The sequence below is a fragment of the Alligator sinensis genome, unplaced genomic scaffold (genome assembly GCF_000455745.1).
Source record: "Alligator sinensis unplaced genomic scaffold, ASM45574v1 scaffold1354_1, whole genome shotgun sequence".
Classification (NCBI taxonomy): domain Eukaryota; kingdom Metazoa; phylum Chordata; order Crocodylia; family Alligatoridae; genus Alligator; species Alligator sinensis.
The window spans coordinates 1,263,904-1,264,210 of record NW_005842344.1 but is presented as its reverse complement, the minus strand read 5'-3'; positions in this window follow the sequence as shown (position 1 = coordinate 1,264,210).

Genomic DNA, 307 nt, shown 5'->3' with positions numbered 1-307 from the left:
AGCAGGAATTCCCGGATGTTGTCCCCTGGAAAGCAAGAGGAGAAGCGTTTACCTGAATCGCGGGGCACCCCCACGCCAGCACCTGACGCGCTCCCGGCGCCGACTCAACGCCGTCCTCGCCTTCCAGGGGAAAGACCACCGAGAAAAAGAAACGAGAGAAGAACGCAGGTAGGGAGGGGATCGGCGACGCGAGCGCGAGGGCAAACCGGGACCGAATGACGACAATCCGGCACACCGGCCAGAACCGTGACCAGCGGCTCGCCGTTACCATCCGGGCAGGCAAGAGGAGCCTTTGTGGGACAAGCAC